Raw genomic sequence first — 20116 nt, forward strand, 5'->3', positions numbered from 1 at the left:
AATTTTACTAAAAGAGTAGTCAAGGTTTGGAATAAACTTTCTACAGAGGCAATGAGTCAGCCAACAGTCAAAAAGTAAAAGAAAGTGTGTGTGTGTGTGTGTGTGTATATATATATTTAAATAATAATACAAAATGCCTCCAACCACCTGGTCTTTTTTCTGCCATTACTCTTTTATGTGCCTATGTTCCTCATTAGATTCAACAAAAAAAAATTGTCCCTGTCATTCAATTTTTTTGCTCGCTCTTATGAATTGTCCCATTTTTCTCTTAGATAATCTCACTAAGTTCCTGAAAATGATATCTTTCAAATGAAATTATACAGGTGTAAAGCCAGCTTAAATTTTCAAAAGAGAAATAAAGGCTGTCCATACAGAATACCATCTGATTGTATAATCTAATTTATATCTACCATTAAATATGTAGTGCAGGGGATTTGATACAAATTCAATAGATTGTTTAGGTTTGTCCTCATTATACATAGTTTTGGTACATCTAAAGTATATTGTACATTGTTTGTACAATAAGAATATATAGTATATGGGCATCTTTAGATAGGTATAACCACAACAGGTGTCCAAATTGGAAGATTTCCCTTCAGCTACTTTTGAGGGGACAAGTACAGAAATAAAAGGGTTGATTCCCCCTAATTTTGGTCACAAACAGAACAAACAGAGATTGTGGATTTCTTTAGAAGGAACACAGAGACCAATAAAAACTTGCCAAAAGTTAAAGGGGTGTTTCGGGGAAAAAAAAATTAAAGGCCAGCAGCTACACATACTGTAGCTGCTGGCTTTTAATAAATGGAAACTTACCTGTCCATGTTACCATCAGCTGTCAGGTGCTGCCGTCGCTATTGCGGGTAAGGGAACCCGGCAGTGTAGCCTTTCGGCTTCACGCCGGGAACCCTACTGTGCATGCGCGAGGCCTTTGCTCCTCTCTCCTATTAGCCTAGTGGCCGGAGAGGAGGAGGAAGCCCCGCAGTGATGTCACGGCTGCGACCGGACTTTTGGAAGTGGGAAAGGATACCTGTCTTCGACAGGTATCCTGTCCCCCCTCCCCCCGAAAGGTGCCAATTGTGGCAACGGATGAAGTTCCACTTTAGGGTGGAGCTTCACTTTAAAACCCATCCCAGAAGGTTTTGATTTTAGCTGATTTAGTAACCTGGAAGCTGATTGGTTTCTATGCAGAGCTACACAAGATTTTGCACTCTCTAGTTTTAGTAAATCAACCCGAAAGGGTCCAGTAGTATGAAGTTTAAAACACCTTGATAACATTTCATGGAACCACTGTGTAAAGACAAGAAATGTATTTTTTTATCCCCAAACACATCCCCTAAAATGACAGCATAGGGAATCGGGCATGGAGAGGTGAGTGTGCTTTACACATTCCCTTATCTAGTGTTCTACTGATCTGCAGTATGCTTCGTAGATTAACACAAAATTGCCCTTTAAACTATCTACATATCATATAATTCAAGCACCCAGACTGCTTTCACAAATGGAGTCTTAAATTATAATGTTAAATCAAATCCTCAGTCATTTGAAAAATGCTTAAATGACTGAAGCTAAAGAATTCAGTTTAAACACTATTTTCATTATCCAACTTTGGCATTAGCAAGATGAATTAGAGCTTGTGTCAATTGACTTTGGGCGTGTGTCCATGGCATCAGTTTGATATCAGTTTAAGTTGTTTTTGAAATTACTCAGAATTCATTGCAGGTGCATTTGACCTTCAGTTAATCACCTTTTGATCTGCATTTGACCTGTTTTAAGCATGTTTTGCTTCTCTTGTAAAGGTATGCAAAAACCCTTGAAGAAAACAAAGCCCATTGACATAGGCTGTAGGCTTCTGTAGGATGATAAGACTACCTTAGAGCTGAGCTTATATTACAATGCCATTCATGACAGATAACCTGAAACAGTGGTGTCAATACATAAATTAGAGTAGTCAATTGCTCTGTTTGATAATGTTCATCTTTCAATTTGGCACTTACATCTAGGGTTGCCACCTCATCCCTTCAAACCCGAACACATATTAATTACACAGGTTCTGTGGCTGATTAAGGTGGTAATAAACTCACTTGTTGCCTTTTCTGCATTAAATTAGCCTCAGAACCTGTGTAATTCATATGTGTTTGGGTTTAAAGGGATGAGGTGGCAACCCTACTTACATCATCAGAGTGGTAATATTGATACTTAGAGTTTTTTGAATGAAGTTAGTGACACTATCCCCAGGATCTAGACTGCTCAAGATATAAAGAGAAATTCAACTCTCAAATAGACTTAAAGTGTTACTAAACGCCCAACAGTAAAATCAGTTTATGTATGCAGAATAGCATGCTTGTTATACTCATTGAGGAAACTAAGGGATTAATACTCTGCAATGTGTAAAAAGGCTGTTTGATTGTGTATACACAGATCCTCCCCCTCCTGCACTCCGGACAAGACACAGTGAATGGAGTCAGGCTGCACATGCTCTCTGTTTCTGGAGAAAACATTTCCTGTTTGATGGGAGCTAGTCAGGTCACATGGTACTGACATCACACATTTGGGCATGTATACAGATCCTAAATGACAGCCCAGTCCTTCCCTCCTCCTCCATGCTCAGTAGCTAAAAAAGAACACAGTGGGTGGGATATCACATCTTGATTGATGGATGATCTACCTCCTATAAAAGCACGTGGACACAGGCTAAAGCCAATTTCAAGATGCAGTGATTCCCATAAACAAAATAACACAACTGTACATGCTACTGCACTGTTCTTTATTACACATGCAGCAATCGGCTATGGTGTCCATCCCACTTGGCACCCCACTGCCGCCTTGCTAAAACCATACCTTCTGTTATCCTCATCCTCAACACACCTGGCACCCCACTGCCACCATGCTAAACCCTACCTCCTGTGATCCTCATCACACCTGGCACCCTACTGCCACCTTGCTAACACCCTACATTCTGTCATCCTCATCACACCTGGCACCCTACTGCCACCTTGCTAACACCCTACATTCTGTCATCCTCACCCTCATCATCACACCTGGTACCCAACTGCCACCTTGCTAGCACCCAACCCCCTGTCATCTTCACCCCCCATAACCCACTGCCAGCTTACAAAAACCTGCATTGACAAAAGAGCTTATTTCAATATTGAGCGGACAAGGGTCTTTTCTCCACAAATGTGTTGTGGTGAGTAACATGGTCTGTGAATGGGGGCATATTGAAATATGGAACACTACGTTAACAATAAAGATGCAACCCAGGTGCATGATTAAAGTTTTACTAAACCCACAACAGTAAAATCAGTGTGTATATGCAGTAAAGCATGCTTGGTATACTCTATGGGAACCTAAGGGGTTATTCATCCACATTGTGTAAAAAGGCTGTGTGATCCTGTCTTCTCTGATCTTCCCCTCCTTCCACTGACTCCAAAAAATAACCAGATTTTTACAGAGTCTATAGAGTCAGGCTGCATATGCTCAGTTTGGTGTGTGTTGCTAGATATTTCTTTTTAATTGGGAGGGTGCATGTGATCAGCACTGTCAAGACATATGCCCTGTACACACGATCGGATATCTGATGGAATCTAATCCGATGGATTTTTTTGGGAGACCAGATATAATGAATGCAGGTTCTTGATTTAGTAACACTTTAAACTTAGTTGGTTTTTTTTTAAGTGTATTTTGTGCGTGTACTCGAGAGAGGAGCCGGACTGCAGGAGTTGGGAGTAGGCAGGCCTCCCCCAGAGGCAATCTGCCACCTTTCTCCATGCCCCGGGTGGCAATGGTGGGTGTGTGAGGGGGTCCTCCCACACAGCCCGCCCTACCTGCTCCGCTTTGAAGCCCAACGGGGCAGAGTGACTCCCTATAAGTGAGTGAGAGGATCTAGCCTGCTCAACCAGCCCCGTTAGTCCTTCGCCTCTCTTTTTAGAGACCGCGTGGTCAAAGTGTGTGCATGTTACCCAATTTTGAGTGCGTGTAAGTGTGGTGTTTTTTTTTGTGGGAGGGGGGTGGGTGTACTAAGCGCAGGCTTACCTCGCATAGCACATCCACCGGGAGCCGGGCTGTGACCACCAAACTCAATTCACATGTAGCTGAGACCGGGATCCGAACCCCTAGCTTGAGAGGTGAATGGCTTGTCAGCGCAGTGCCAATCGCGTTAAGCCACCGCTGCTCCCCCTTAAACTTAGTTGTTGGCTCTGTGATCTTAAACCATTGCAACATGAGCATCGAAAGAAAAAGTCACAACTCCCAAACTTCCACAATGATTCTGGTGTTCAGCCATAAAGGTGCAGGCATCAGATGGCCCTTGTACGCTCCCCATATAACATCAACAACAAGGAACCAGCAGTACCCAAAGTAATCTCAGAGTTAAAGAGGAATTGTACTGTTCTAGACTACAATACAGAGTATTTCAACATGATAATGAACCCAAACACACCTCCAAGATGACCACTGCCTTGCTAAAGAAACTGAGGATAAAGGTGATGGACTGGCCAAATATGTCTCCAGACCTAAACGCTATTTAGCATTTGTGGGGCATTCTCAAATGGAAGGTGGAAGAGCACAAAGTCTCTAACATCCACCAGCTCCATGATGTTGTCATGGAGGAGTAGAAGAGGACACCAGTGGCAACCTGTAAAGCTCTGGTGAACTCCATGCCCAAGAAGGTTAAGGCAGTGCTGGAAAATAATGGTGGCCACACAAAATATTGACACTTTGGTCTTAATTTGGACATTTTTACTCAGGGGTGCACTCACTTTTGTTGCCAGCAGTTTAGAAATGAATGACTGTGTGTTGTGTTATTTTGAGTTGAGTTATCTTAATATAGTGTGGTCTTACCCCGAGGGGCCCGATGCGCATAGCATCCTGGGAAAATAGGACCCAGGAACCAGAAGCAGCACAGAGTGACAGAAAGGGTGGAAGAGAGAGGGTACGCAGGGAAGGCTTGCGTGAAAAGCCAAGTCTTCAGTAACCTGCGGAAGACCGGAATAGTAGGGGCCTCCTGGTGCTCGACAGGGAGGCTATTCCACATTACGGCACCCTGGTGGGAGAAGGACACGGCCACCATTTTGAGGGGACAGCAAATTTACACTGTTATACAAGTTGTACACTCACTACTTTACATTGTAGCAAAGTGTAATTTCTTCAGTGTTGTCACATGAAAATATATAATCAAATATTTACAAATATGTGAGGGGTGTACTCACTTTTGTGAGATACTGTATATTGTGAGTATGTGTTTTATTTCACAAATACAAATATGAATTTACTATATATGCTTGAAGTTTCTAGCTGTAGATAAAACTAATATCTGAGGTAGAACATCTACATTTGGCTGTGTAAAATAGGAAAAGCTTTTTTGCCCAGCTGAGCCTATGATCTAGTAATGGCACCTTGGAGAGAGGTGACAAGCAGCTGATACTAGGTTTTGACCCTGAGCTTCTAGGAAGGCGTCTTAGTGTGTCAGTCAGTATAATAGCGTTAATCACTGCGGTTTTCCCATCCTCCCTGGCGAGTCGGGCTTTTTAGTTTTCTTAGTTTATTTCCTGCCTTTCTGCTAATCTGCCATAACATATCACTGCTCAGAAATTCTGCTGACTTCCCTACAAACAGGATAACCCTCCAAACACTTTTTATTATTTTGTTTGTGAAACTACTGGCTAAACTCTTTTTTTCTATCCATGGGCACAAGACGGAGTATGATAAATATAGAAATAAAAAGAAAGGAAAGTACATCTTTTCTGTGTTATTTAATAAATGATGTGTGAACACCTTTTCAGGGGCCCCTGGGATAAGAGACTGTAAAGTAGCCATATGATTGTACACAGAGTTAATTATTAGAAATGTGCTGGCCTTAAGCAGTTTCCATGAAGACATGAAAATACTGGTGGATAGTCTCTGGAGGAGATACACAATGTTACCGTCCTTGCTTCCCTAGCTCAGTAATATTGTATGACATGCATGAAGCATCACGAGACCTCAAACTGCCAAGAACAGAGCAGGTTAGTCTGAGATGTGCGCTACACTGAAAATATTGTTCTGAGGTTGTAAACTGCCACATATTAAATTGGCAGATTGTGGCCAGATTCAGCACTATTGCTGTTTTTTTTTTTGTTTGTTTTTTTCATTTTATTTTGTTTTCCGTTTTTGAGTACAATGCTATAATAACTTTATTTACTGCTCAAGCCTTTCTTAGCATTAAAACAAAAATATTCAGATTTTTGTTTACATGTTTTACATGGGTATTTTTAAAGGAAAGTGGAAAATATTATTTATATTACAATGTATATTAAAGGGGTTGTAAAGGTAAATGTTTTTTCACCTTAATGCATCCTATGGATTAAGGTGAAAAAACATCCGATGATACCATCCCCCCCCGGAACCCCCGTTTTACTTACCTGACCCCTCGAAAGTCCCTCACGCATCCACGTGATCCTCTTCGGTTCCCAGCCTGGCCGTTGATTGGCTAGGCTGGACGGATTGATAGCAGCGCAGCCATTGGGGGGCGGGGGGGAGTGATACAGTCAATGCTGTATCCTGGCCTAGGCCAACAAGGCCCAGGCCTAGGGCAGCACTTTGCAGGGGGGCAGCACAGACAGTGTCCCCGCCGGCTTGCGATACACTGTTGGGCAAATTAGTTTAGCGCCCCCATAAATCGGCCGCACTGCCTCCAGTATGTGGGCGGTTGGCCTTCTGCAACTGTGGGGAGGGGGGGCGTCACTTCTAATTTTTTACCATCCCTGTTCCATTGTAGAGATTTCCCTTCACTTCCTGTCCCATAGCCAAACAGGAAGTGAGAGGAAATATATGCAAATTAAGGGAATCCATTGCCCCCCCCTGCCCCCAGGCCATCAGAACTAGTGCCCCCACTTGAAAATTTCAGGGTGGGTCTTAAAATTCAAGGGGTGTGGCCTTGACAGGAAGGGGTGGGTCATATTTAAATTAGGGGGTGCATGAGTTTAGTCAGGCCCAGGGCAGCACAAAACCTAAATACACCCCTGGATACAGTCGGCGGCTATGCCCGCCGTTGTATCACGGGAGCGCGCTCGCAAAAGCTTTCCACCATGCGCTCGCATGAAGGTGGAAAGCTTTTGCGAGGAGGAGCCGAGACAGCCATAGAGGGACCCCAGAAGACAGGGTTAGGGGACACTCTGTGCAAAACGAGCTGCACAGTGGAGGTAAGTATAACATGTTTGTTATTTAAAAAAAAAAAAAAAACTTTGCCTTTAGTGACCCTTTAACCCCTTGCCCACTGGGCATTTAAACCCCCTTCTTAACCAGACCAATTTTTAGCTTTTAGTGCTCTCACATTTTTTTTTTTTTTTCAATAGAAGATTTTTATTGAATTTTTCAAAGTACAAGAACATAGGGATAAGGGTAACAAAAGTGATGCCACATTGAGATAAAGGATACAAAGAAAACAATAGAGAGCCATGAAGAAATATCATATATCAGTAATATCAATAATAATCATCACAGGTAGGAGAAGCAATACCCGTAGTATACATGTAAATTATCCAGTGTTATATTTAGTGGTCCAGGTTTCCCATTGTCTGTCGAATGAACTACCTCTTTGTGCGTTGAACGCTAGGATCCGTTCAAATGTGTAGTTTTGTTGAACCCTCTTAGTTAGATCAGTCTTATTGAGTGTGTTAGCGTATTTCCAATTTTGGAGTATTAGTGATCTAGCCGCTAGCAAAATGTGGGATACTACCTGTCTCGTGTCATGTGGGATGATTTCCATTCCCACATGGAGAATAGCCAGCGCAGGGCTAGGGGAAATGAGCACCCCTGTAGTGGATGATATAAGTTTAAAAGTTAGATTCCAAAAACTGGTCACACTGGGGCATTCCCATATCATGTGGAAAAGGTGGCCTCTATGCCCACAATTCCGCCAGCAGAGAGGTGAGGTGGAGGGGGACATAAGCGCAAGCCTGCAGGGGGTATATTGCCACCGGTTAATAATTCTAATCATCAATTCCCAATGACCCGTGCAGTGTGATGCCTTTTGGATGGAGTGAAATGCAAATTTCCACTGGGCTTCGGTGAAGGTGGATCCTAGGTCTTCTTCCCATTTAATGTGTTTCGATGATTTGTGGAAAACTGTTTTAAGTTGTAGTGTGTTATAGTAGAGAGCTATACCTTTATTGTGTGCTTGTCCCCCCGTCAGGTGTTGCCATATTGCCGTTGGTAGTTGAAGTACCGGGGGAGGGTGTTTCTTTAAAAAGTGGACTACTCTCGTACAGGTGAAAAGCAAATGTGTCGGCAAGTTATATTCCCGCCGTATGTGGTCCACCGATTTAGGTCTCTGATTGTCCATTAGATCTTGTATTGTGTGGATCCCATGTGAAGTAAGGGCTTTTAGGGACAGCATTGGTACATGAGCTTCAATCCAACTAAGAGGGAATTTGTGATCTACAGGTCTACAATTAGGGGGTTGCTGTTTTAGGAGGAGTCTCCAGACCTGCAATGACGTGGCGATTGTTGGGGGCATGTCAGATGTGTCCCACGGTATCCATGAGTCTCCCAAGAGAACCGACAATAGGTCAGGTGTGGGAGCTAGGGATGCCTCTATGTCTACCCATATCGGAGTGTCGTTGGAGGAAAACCAGAGCTTGAGTTGGTCAAGCCTGGTCGCCCATAGGTAGTCTCGTATATCCACCAGACCCGCCCCCCCCCACACTCTTGTGGGGAAGTAAGGTTTTGCGTGTGCACCTGGCTTTTTTCGCTCCCCACAGGAATTGCCATTGTATTTTGGAGAGAGCTTTAATGTGCTGTGGTGAGATGGTAATAGGGAGCGACCTGAACATATACAAGATTTGTGGTAACAAAAGCATCTTAAACGCTGCTAATCTCCCCATCCAAGACAATTCCTTCTTAGACAGATTATTGGTTTGTGTGGTCATGTTATGTAGAAGTGGACCCATATTGACATCAGCCAAGGATTTAGTGCTGTTGGTCACTTTGATTCCTAAGTAAGTTATGTGCTTGTCATTCCATACATAAGGAAGGGAGTTTTGTAGTAGGGAGCGGTCAGGAGCTGGGACACCTAGACTGAGGATGAAGGATTTCGAGTAGTTAACCTTGTAGTAGGAGATCTTACCAAAGGATATCAGCGTGTCATGTACTGCAGGGAGCGAATTGCGCGGATTCGTCAGCATTAGGATCACATCATCAGCGAATAAGTTTATGACATGTGAAGTCGAACCAATACGGAACCCAGTGATGTTGTTGCGCGTCCTAATGGCTTCCGCCAGGGGTTCCATCATGAGATTGAAAATTGTCGGGGATAGTGGACACCCCTGGCGCGTCCCATTCGTAATATGAAAGGGAACAGATAACATACTGGATGTGTACACTCTTGCTGAAGGGCAGGAGTACAGAGCCAGTATTGCATCCTTGATAGTGCCCTCGAACCCAAATTTAGATAATGTCATTTGCATGTATTTCCAATTCACCCTGTCAAACGCCTTCTCTGCGTCTATAGAGAGCAACAGAGAAGGCGTTCGGGTGCTCTCCGCATGGTGGACGATATTGATGACCCTCCTGGTAGCATCCGAGGTCTGCCTTCCTCTCACAAAGCCCATCTGGTCACGTTTAACTAGGGACGGAATGAAATCTGCTAAGCGTTTGGCCAGTACCTTGGCGTAAATTTTGATATCCGAGTTTAGAAGAGAGATAGGTCGGAAGTTGGCTGGAGTGTCCGGTTCTTTGCCCGGCTTAGGTAGGGTGATTATAAAGGCTTGTAGCATGTCAGGGGGAAATGATGCTGTCTTTGCAGCTTTTGCGAATACTTTTTGCATATGCAGTGCTAGAAGAGGGCCAAAAATTTTGAAGTATTCGTTAGAGAACCCATCAGGTCCTGGGGATTTACCACTGGGTAGAGTGGATATAGCACATTCTATCTCCGACGTAGTGAACTGTGAGTTAAGGGAGAGTAGTTGGTCTTCTGATAGGGAGGGCAAGTCAGTTGTCCGCAGGAATTCTGAAATATGTGCTGACGTGGGTTGGTGAGTGGAGGAATCGTCTTTTATGTTGTAAAGGCCTCCATAGTAGGCGGCAAATTGATCAGCTATATCCTGAGGGTTACTAATTTTATGTCTAAGCGTAGGGTGTACTAAGTGGTCAATTCTCGACTTTGTGCGTGCCGCTTTTAATCGATTGGCTAGGTATTTACCCGCTCTGTTAGCGTTGGCATACGAGTTCAATTTGAAACGTCTGAGATGATAGTCATATTGTTGATTTAGTAATTCTCTTAGTGATTCCCTCAACTGTGAAAGTTTCGTTGAAAGAGTGTAACTAGGTGTCTGTTTGTTCTGCGTTTCCAGAGTGTGTATATCAGTTAGAATTGAGTTGATTTTGTTTGCGCGCCGTTTCTTTTCCCTGGCACCAATTTGGATTAGTATTCCCCTGAGGTACGCCTTATGGGCATTCCAGAGAGTGAAGGGATCCTCTACTGAGTGTGCATTGTGTAGAAAAAACTCGGAGATATGTTGTGCGACTTGCGCTGAGATCTGTGGGTCTAGGAGGAGACGAACATTATTACGCCAGATAGGAGAGGAGGGGGAGGCAGCCTGGTCAGCTATGGTCATGGTTATAGCTGCGTGGTCAGACCACGTGATGTCGTGGATCTGAGCAGAGGAGACCTTTTGTAGCAACCATTTGTCCACTAGAAATAGGTCAATGCGTGAGTATGAACAGTGCCTGTTGGAAAAAAAAGTATAGTCCCTGGAGCTTGCATGGATGCACCTCCAAGCATCAAAGAGTTCTTCATCTCGGATTGTTCTGCCTAAATACGTAGATCGTTTGTGGTTTTGCGTGGAAGTGTCCAGCTTTGGATCCACAATGAGATTAAAATCTCCGCACACCACAAGACTGCCATATTGTTGAGTTCTAGTCTTTTTCAGAAGTCTGTGGAGGAAACGTAACTGATGCGAGTTGGGGGCATACAGAGCTACCACTGTGTACGGACGCCCATTTATGTCTCCTTTTAGGATGACGTACCTGCCGTTTGAGTCCGGGGTGACTTCCTTTAATTGGAAGGAGAGGGTATGTCTGAGTGCTATAAGGACTCCTCCTGCTTTGCGGTTGGGCGTGTTTGCCAGGAATACATGCGGATAGTCCTTGTGTGAACACTTGGGAACTTTGGAGTCTTGGAAATGCGTTTCTTGGACGCACAGAATATCCGCCCTGTGCTTCTCGGCTTCAGCCCACATGGAAAGTCTTTTGGCAGGGTGGTTTAACCCCCTTGCATTGATGGAAAGACAGTTAATTGGCATAGGACGGTGTGTAGGACATATGCTGTGTCACGTGGTTCGCGTACTCACTGCGTCCCTGGCTGCTGGTCCGGGGAAGGGAGACATTTCTGGAAACTTCTGAAACAATTCGAGAGTTCAGATCTGGTCTTCTGGCCTCAAACGTAGAAAGAACAGGATATAAGTGGCATAAAAAACAACAAAATAAAAGTGTGGGAACAAAAAGCTCAATAAGAAAGAGATCTATAAACCGATCCATGTGCGGGCGTAACTGCTGCATAAATTTTTGAGGGAGAAAAAGCAGGGATTAGGACACAAAACCCCTGCGTCCGGAGAGAACAATATGCTTAGTGCCGCTGTACAGTCACACGGTACCACCTGATTTGGCCTTGGGGTTGCGTTTCCTTGTGACCAGTTGCCAGTCATCTTGTAACGGACTAGGCGTTTGAGCATGCGCAGCCGGTGATGTTTGGTTCCACTGGCGTTGTACTGTAAGACCCTCTTCCAGCGTGGAGATAAGTACTGAAGTTCCGTTCCGGGTAACTGACAATTTTGCCGGATACTTCCATTTGTGGAGTATATTATGGTTCCTCAGCGCCTTCGTTATGGTCGCCAGATTGCGACGCTGCTGTAGGGTGTGTCTGGATAGGTCTGGGAGCAGCTGAAGGGTATCGTATGGTGGGTTTCTGCTTTCTGCTCTGCGCGACGTCACCATAATCTGCTCTTTCACGTGGTAGAAGTGCACTCTAAGCAGCACATCCCTGGGAGTGGAGTCCGGCAGAAACGAGGGCTTGGGGATACGATGGATGCGGTCCACAATGAGATCCTGTGGCAACAGGGATGGTAGTAAGGTGGAGAAGAATGCTTGCGCATAGGTAAGGAGCTGTGAATCAGGAACTGTTTCAGGGATCCCCCTTATTTTGACGTTGTTCCTTCTGGAACGATCTTCCAAATCTGCTACCTTATTTTTAAGCCAGGCGATTTCATCCCTATGGTTGCTATGTGCATCCACCATTGTATTGAAAGATGCTGTGAGGTTACTCACACTGTGTTCCACTTGGTCAACCCTGTTTCCCAGGGCCTGCACCTCCCTCTGGCAATGATTAATGCCTGCTGTCATGTCTGCATGAAGCGATGCTTTAAGTGACATCAGCATCTCCTTGAGTACTGTGTCTGACACAGGCCTGTCTGATGTGGGGAATGCCGCTATTGGGTCCTGTGAGGTGTTCAGCTGCGGCCCCTCATTGCTGTGAGGTCTGCTTACCTCCATGTCCGGGTCCCCGAGTGTCCTGTCAGGAGATGTTGTCCGCATTTTTTGTTTGACAGGGCTCCTTGTGGAGGGACTGGAGTCTCCAGATGATGCGCCGCTGTGAGAGGGAGCCCCGCGCTGTGCAATCAGCTGTATAGCTCTGGAGGCAGGCGCTGGCGTGGTGCGCTGTTCTCTGGTGTCGGCGCCATTTTGTGAAGGGCCGCGCGCCGCAAAGTAGTCTGTTACTTTCTGCGGGGATTGCTGTTTTTTTCGCGGGCGGGTCATCTCCGCGAGTGCAGCGAGTTGCCGGGTGTCGGTGAGTGCTCAGTGAGTCGTGTGGGTCGCCGGCGACCGTGTCTATCGGTCCGTTCTCTCCGGTGGCAGAGCAGAGCTCTCAGACTACACGTCCATGTCGGAGCTCGGACGCCACGCCCCCTCGTGCTCTCACATTTTGAAAGAGAATTACTCGGTCATGCAACAATGTACCCATATGACATTGTCCTTTTTTTTCACACAAATGGAGATTTCTTTTGGTGGTATTAAATCACCACTGTTTTATTTTATTATTTTTTGCGCTATAAGTGAAAAAAAAAGAAATGTTCTTAGTTTCTGTTATAACATTTAGCAAATTAGTAAATTTCCTTCAAAAATTTTGGCCAAAATTTATTCTGAAACATATTTTTGGTTAACATAACCAAATCAGTGTATGTTATTTGATCTTTGTGAAAGTTATAGAGTCTACAAGCTTTGGTGCCAATCACTGACAGCGCCCACCATTAGCGCTAAAGCTCGTTTTAGTGGTGCTTTTGTGGTGCTTTTTTCGGCTGCTAGTGTAGTGGTTTTAACCCTGAAAAAAGGGTTGAAAACTCCAGTTATGCATCGCTTTCAAAATGCTTTTAAGGCGATTTGGAAGCGCTGCGCATTCATTGCACTGGGCAGGGTGTTTTGGGACCACTAAATGCAGTGCTTCCAACCCACCCCAAAGATGCTGCTTGCAGGAATGTTGGTAACATCCTGCAAGCGCACAGCCCCAGTAAGAAAAGTCACACTGCAGTGAATGGGAGGCGGTTTTCAGGCACTTAGCAGAGGTTATTTCTAGCGTTAAAGCACCTGAAAATCACTTCAGGGTGAAAGGGGTCTAAAAAGCCAGGAAAGAACCACTACCCCTAAAATTACCCCTTTTTGGAAAGTAGAGATTCCAAGGTATTTAGTAAGAGGCATGGTGAGTTTTTTGAAGTTGTAATTTTTTTCCCACAATCCTTTGCAAAATTAAGATTTTTTTTCCACAAAATGATCATATTTACAGGTTATATCTCACATATCACAAATTATGTGTAATTGATGTCACTTCCGCCCTGCAATGATATGGAGACAGATGGGGGCCATTTTCCCCTCACTCATCTCCATACCAAGCCAGCAAGAGGACACAATCACTTCTGCCTTACCTGGCAGGGGAGACACCATGATCATGAAGGTGGTTCTCCCAGGGCGAGGCACGGCTATTGCACACTCTGGCCGTGCTGATCGTGGTTGTTTTCCCTGCCGCTTCTCGACCCCTTGGCTAGGACTAGGTGTGGTATCTGTCCTTATCAGTTGTCAGCGGAGCGCTGAAGCACCTCCTACATGGGGAGGGTGGATGCAATCCAATGACGTCATTGCACCTGGAAGGATGGTTTCAGCAGGGACTACGCTGTGCTGCCCGACAGTTACTGGGGGCCGGCCCATGGTTGAGTCTGAGCCATCTGGAAGGGTGCTTCTGGTGAGGATGGGTGCTGCGCTTGGTCTTGGTCTTTTTGCCGAGTTCTAGTCTGGCCTTCTGGCTGGCTGGTGTAAGTGCTATCTCTGTCAGCGATCCGGTTGGAGGAGCTGGTAATGCCCTGTGGTAAGACGGGGTAGAACCATGCAAATCCGCCGTGTTGACGGAGCATCTGGAAGGGCAAGTATTGGTGGAGGCTGCTACCTGAGCGGCAGTTCTCCCCAAGAAAACCTTGAAGAGCTCTCTAGCTGGCAGGGGTGGAGGGCTGCAATGGCCAGTCGGGGGTCGGATATGGAACGAAAAGCCTATGGTGCATGTGCCCCTGGAGTGGCAGTCCAGGGGTGTCTCAAGATCACTGTGTGTGAGGGACACATTGATTTAAGATACCACGGTCACTGCACCAGATACATGCTTTTTTTAGCACCTGCCTCCTGGGCCGGGCCTTTTGGCTAGGACCGGAGGAATTTTTTATTCCTGGCCGGAGGGCCTGGTCATTGTTGAACACAATGACCACTTCTTTCACTCTCCTCTTCACTATCCCTTCCCCCCACTTTATTTAAGTTATTGCCTATGTTTTGTCACGTTTTTGTCTTTTTTTTGTTGTGCACGTTTTGTGTCACTGTGTGATTAGTAGGGTGTGGGTCCTCAGGCCAGCCCTGAACGTCTTGGGAGTAGGTGGACATGGCCTTCTGGCTTAGTTCACTTGCTCTCATGGGGTCTCCCTTCAAGGGAGCCCCACCTAGTACTGGGAGGGTTCTGTTTCGGCAGTCCCTCCGAGGAAGTTGGGTCCGTGTCGGCTTCGGTTGCTCGGACCACAGTACCTCAGTCCCCGTCTGGAGCCTAACGCCCCGGGGGATCAGGGTTTGGGTCCCTCTTCACAGGAGGACCACTTGACGTTGTACCCGTCTGCACGTTTTTGTGAACACTCTTTATGTGTGTGCACATTTTTTCTGCACCGGGTGGAGTTTTTGGGTGTGTTCACACGCCATAGGCTTTTAAAAAAAAAAAAATTGCTTGTTTTTTTTGTCCTCTTTATAATCAGAGATTCTCTTTGGGTGCTAGATTTGGCCATACACATACTTACATGCCTAAAACCTCTGAAGTTCAAGGCACCTGATTTGTGGATTGAGTGGCTGATTTTTCTGAGATATGACACACTGATAAGCCAGTGACTTTACTTACGGGCAAATTTAGTTCTAAAAATATTGATTAAGCTCCTTTAAGTGACTTTGTTTAGAAAGAATGAATCCAAATGCAGCATACGCCTAATGTTGCAAGAGCAGGAGGTGGGGGGAGAAAGTGATAGAAAGAGAATATTTAGAAAAGAAACAGATTTTCACCAAGGGAGATCTGGCAGGCGGTGTATATTAAAACTGCCAACTCAAAAGCATCTAATACATAGATCAAGATGGGAAATTTCACATTTCACTAGGAAGATATGAATCTAGGGATGGATTGGCTTATTATAGGAACATTTTACTAAAGACACGGAGAATTTATAGAATATATCTAACATATACTTAGTAGGTATAAATATTGTATATTACTAGACCCTGAATACATGTTTTATGCATTTATGTACACAGGCTTTTAGTTTTAAAACAAGCACTGTACTTATACAAAGTATCCCATACAACAGGTAATGGTCTAATTATGATGTAATGAAAACTTACAGTCCAACTCCAGGCACATTGATTATTACATTTTGAAAGTCTTATGCCCTGTACACACGATTGGTTCATCCGATGAAAACAGTCTGATGGATTTTTTCATCAGATATCCGATGAAGCTGACTTCCATCAGTCTTGCCTACACACCATCAGTTAAAAAAACGATCGTGTCAGAACGCGGTGACGTAAAACACAACGACGTGCTGAGAAAAATGAAGTTCAATGCTTCCGAGCATGAGTCGACTTGTTTCTGAGCATACGTTGATTTTTAACCGATGGATTCCACCACAGACGAACGTTTTTTTCTATCAGTTTTTTAACCATCAGATAATTTTAAAACAGGTTCTAAGATTTTTTACCGATAGGAAAAAAAACGATGGGGCCCACACACGATCGGTTCGTCTGATGAAAACAGTCCATCAGACCGTTTTCATCAGACGAACCGATCGTGTGTACGCGGCATTAATGTCTTTTTAGAACTTCCATTTAATTAGTGTTTCCTCTTTTAAACAGTTCTTCTAAAGGCCCGTACACACGGTCGGACTTTTTGCCAACAAACTTCAAAGTTAGCAAGTTTTCAAAATAGTCCGACCGTGTGTACGCTACATCGGACAAACTTTTTCGGGTTTCATCGGACAAAAAGTTCGGTCTGCAAACGGACAAACTTTACGTCAACAAGAGTCAGATGGTGCCTAGTCGGACCGTGTGTACAGCAAGCAATCGGACTTTTTGACAAAGTACAAACACGCATGCTCAGAAGAAAAGATCAGCCGGAGGCGTTCTGTCTGGTAGAACTAGCGTTCGTATTTGAAAGAGCACTTTCGTGACGCGGCAAGTTCTGAAATCAAGAAAAGCAGCGCACATTCTCTTCTTCTTTATAATGTGATAATACTAAAAGCTGCTTTGCTGGTGATACTGACGGAGTAAAAACAAATGTCTTTACTTTGGATTAGTGTATTTTGGTTATATGAATCAAACATATTTCTATATTTTTTGGTGGGTCAAGTTAGCACGACCCCATTGAGCAACATGTGTACTTGATGAACGGACGTTCAGAAACAAACAAAATTGCACGAAACTCAAAATTGCGAATGCACACAGACGAAACCTCTACTAACTCTTGATTAGCAGAAGGAGCCCAAAGGGTGATGCCAGAGAATTGAACTTCCTCTTTTAAACTCTCATCAGTACGTTGAAACGTCACTACGTTCGTGTTTGTTGCCGAAAAAGTCAGAGCGTGTGTATGCTATGAGTGTGACCGGACAACTCCCTTCGGACAAAAATCCAAGGGAAAGTTTGTTTGATGATCGACCGTGTGTACGAGGCATAAGACTCACTCAGTAGCTGGTGAAATATATAGAAGCAGCCACGTTTCAAGCTCCCAGCTGCACCAAATCACTTTTGAGTGTTGTACCACTCCCCCCGCTTTGCCACTCACAAAGCACAGCCTGGCAAAAATGCTGTGGCTTTGTGAATGGCAATGCAGTGGGAAGGGGCTGGAGGCAGCTGCTCAGTGGAGCTTAGATACAACTTGAAAGAATCTCGCGCAATGGTTTGTGGTTCATGCCATACCAAATCTGTACCTGCCACGCTTCTTCGTCGATGGGACAGTTACCTACCTGTTGTTTGGAGATACTCCACATACTGTGAAACACCAGGTCCAGAGAGCCCGGATGTACCTCCTCTGGCTGCTGTTTAGAATCTTTAGTGCCTCCGACCATCTCCCAGGTAGCACACTCCTTCCACAGCACCCATTACACACACATGGAGGCTCACTAGCAGAGAGTAACTCAAAGAGTAAAGAGGAAGAATTGATATCCCCCACAGCAGGCTCAAGGCACCAGCACAGAAGTCAGCACATTCTGGACAAACCAGGACCAAGGTTTCGATCACTCCTGAGAGACACATGGCCAGTCCTTGCCTAGGCATTACCCGCATCCAGGTGTCAACTGAGATGTTGTCAAGATCACTTATTGCCCCTGTTCCTCTTTCCAGTGTCTTGGTGTTGGCTCTTGCATTCTCCCTGTCTGTGTTCACCTGTTGACTGATTGATCTGGTCAGACACCTGATATAAGCAAACTGAACACTCTATTCATCACTTGTGATAGAGATAGATCTACCTGTATTGTTCTAGACCAAGCTCCTGTTAGTCTGCCTCGTTTGTTGTTGGATCCCCTGTTTGACCCGGATTGGACTGGATTATCCCCTGAACACAGACTGCCCTTCTACCTGGAAGGGATACTGGATTATCCCCTGAACTCAGCCTGCCTCTACCTGGACTGTCTTTGTACCACGATATCTGCTAACTGCAAGTAACCTTTTATTTGCTCTGTTCGTGTCTGCCCAGCTGGGCTGGCCAGACACTATAGCATTGTGTTTAAGTCCTGGGGCAACCAAGTATCGGTAGGCCTGCTTGCCTTAAAGGAAAGGGGGCTGCTATAGGTGAAGTGCACAGTAGCCAGCTATAGTGTCTAGCCACCTACGTTGCGGTAGATGTGACATTCGTGACAGATGTCTTGGACACACGGGGATGAGAAGCCACCTTGGCAGTTGTATATCTCAGAGCCTGCATCTCTCCAGCTGTCTGCTCTATCAGCTTCTCACAAGCATCTGTAGCAGACCATCACTACACCCTCTGGCCTCTCTCCGCCTCCTTGTTTAGCTTCAATCAAACAGTCCCATCTTGTGAACTATGTCAACTGTAAGGGTCCCTCTCATTGGTTGACGGTTCACGCCATGCTGACTCTGGACCTTTCCCTGGGGCAGTCACCTACTGTTACTTGGAGATACTTATCATATTGTGTCACTTCTTGGCCAGAAGCACACTTCCTCATATTCCCGACTTAGGGCCTATTACACAGAATAAAGGAATGTTCATTCCAAAAGCCTTTTTAATGCTTTAGTGCAAATGTCACTTCAGCACAATTCTTAAGGTCACAGGCACTTTTCTGTACATTTATAAGTACATGATTCACTGACACAAGTATTCGCAGAACACTTATGTCCTTCTTAAGACTTCCCATACAGTGGTCCCACAGGTACAGAGCACCTCAATGTCTCACAAAAACAGTTACAGACATATTCTCCAGATTTTACAGTCTCTTAGCACAAGTATTATTCACGGAGTGTACCTTACTCTCACACAAGGGAGATCCTCCATAAGCCCATAGGCTGCTCTATACTGTGCCACAGAACACACTCAGTGAGGGTTAAGGAGGTCAAGGTTTCTCTGTCTGCTCCCAAGTGTTTTTACTCACCACCCTGGCAGTTCAGAATTGTGGCAGGCTCTGTATTGCAGATCTAACACAACACTACATCTTTGGTGGTCAAGGGTGCCCTGCTCCCTTACTCCCAAGAGCACTGGGACGAACCCACAGTTGGCATGTAAAGAGGCACTATCTCCACATTTTACATTACTACAGGAGCAGCAACAATTCGAGGAAACAAACACCTGCCAACAAACTTTCCAACTAGGGAAGGACTTGCTCATTAACTGGACCGCCACATGCAGATATACTGTGGCAGGGGGGCCCTTCTGCGTGAAATCACATACAGGTACATGATTTTGTGCAAAGGGTCTGGGGCGCACGCGCGCAACACCGGCAACCCACTCCCGCTGTGATTGGACACAGTGGAAGCTAATTAGTGTATCCAGCAGACACGATGTCTGCCAGGACCCGGCAATAGTTCTGAGGAGTAGCAGAATGGCGGTCTGCCTATTTAAACAAGGCAGACCGCCATTCTGTCAGAGGGGAAAATAGAGATCTTGTTTTTCTGCTAAGCAAAAACACAGATATCTGTTTTACTTTAGTTAAAGCATATCCCCCACAGTAAGAAATCACTCATAGGGAACACATTTAACCCTTTGATCACCCCAGATGTTAACCCCTTCCCTGCCAGTATCATTTGTACAGTGACAATGCAATTTTGTTTAGCACGTATCACTGTATTGATGTCACTGGTCCCCAAAAAGTGTAATTTCTTGTCAGATTTGTCCACCACAACATCACAGTCCCGCTAAAAATCGCTTATCACCACCATTGCTAGAAAAAAATTAATAAAACAAAAATTACATAAATATATCCCATAGTTTTTAGGTGCTATAACTTTTGTGCAAATCTATTAATGTACACTTATTGGGATTTTTTTCCCCCCAATAATATGTATGTAGCAGAATACACATTGG

At 44.8% G+C, this 20116-nt stretch overlaps 1 pseudogene; it reads left to right on the forward strand.

Annotated features, from left to right (window-relative positions):
* Window positions 1-13941: 13941 nt before the first annotated feature.
* Window positions 13942-14121, forward strand: LOC120933905 (annotated as a pseudogene).
* The last annotated feature ends 5995 nt before the right edge of the window (window positions 14122-20116 follow it).

The sequence above is a fragment of the Rana temporaria genome, chromosome 3 (assembly GCF_905171775.1).
Source record: "Rana temporaria chromosome 3, aRanTem1.1, whole genome shotgun sequence".
Classification (NCBI taxonomy): domain Eukaryota; kingdom Metazoa; phylum Chordata; class Amphibia; order Anura; family Ranidae; genus Rana; species Rana temporaria.